Below are 562 nucleotides of genomic sequence, written 5' to 3'. Positions count from 1 at the left end.
AGGCGTCGGCGGCAGCGTGCCGCACGCACGCGCGCCGCGGGCTTGCCGACCCGCCCGGCCATCAGGCGCCGTGCCGCCCAACGGAGGCCGGGGGCGGCGACGCTGTAAAAGCGGGCGTCATATGTCCAGGCCGGGGAGGCCGCTCTCGCTCTCCCCGGGCCGGTCGCCTGCGTCACGGTGACGCGCGGACCGCAGACTGCTGCCACTTTATGGACAGGTCGCGGGTGTGCTGCAGGGCCCAGGGGAGCCAGGGCTCACGGAGCGGAGCGCGCGTGTCGACCCGGACGCGGCCGGCCCCTGCGCGGCGGTCCCCCCCCCCCTCCCTCCTGCAACAGCTGATTCACCGGATGCCCACCCGGCTGGAGCCGGTCAATAACTCCCCTCTCCCCTCTCCCGGGCTGGAGACGCTGCCAGGACCAATTTAGTGTAATTAAGGCCGCCACCTATGGCGCCTTCAGGAGAAGCGGAGGAAAACAACGCTAGGACGTTCCGGCAATCGGGCGGAGCTCTAAACGATGCCGTGCGCGCCAGTGCGGGGACCGCCGAGGCTACAGAGTCTGTA

Source organism: Frankliniella occidentalis, unplaced genomic scaffold (genome assembly GCF_000697945.3).
Source record: "Frankliniella occidentalis isolate FOCC.00 unplaced genomic scaffold, Focc_3.1 Scaffold21, whole genome shotgun sequence".
Taxonomy (NCBI): Eukaryota; Metazoa; Arthropoda; class Insecta; order Thysanoptera; family Thripidae; genus Frankliniella; species Frankliniella occidentalis.
This window is presented reverse-complemented; position numbering follows the sequence as displayed.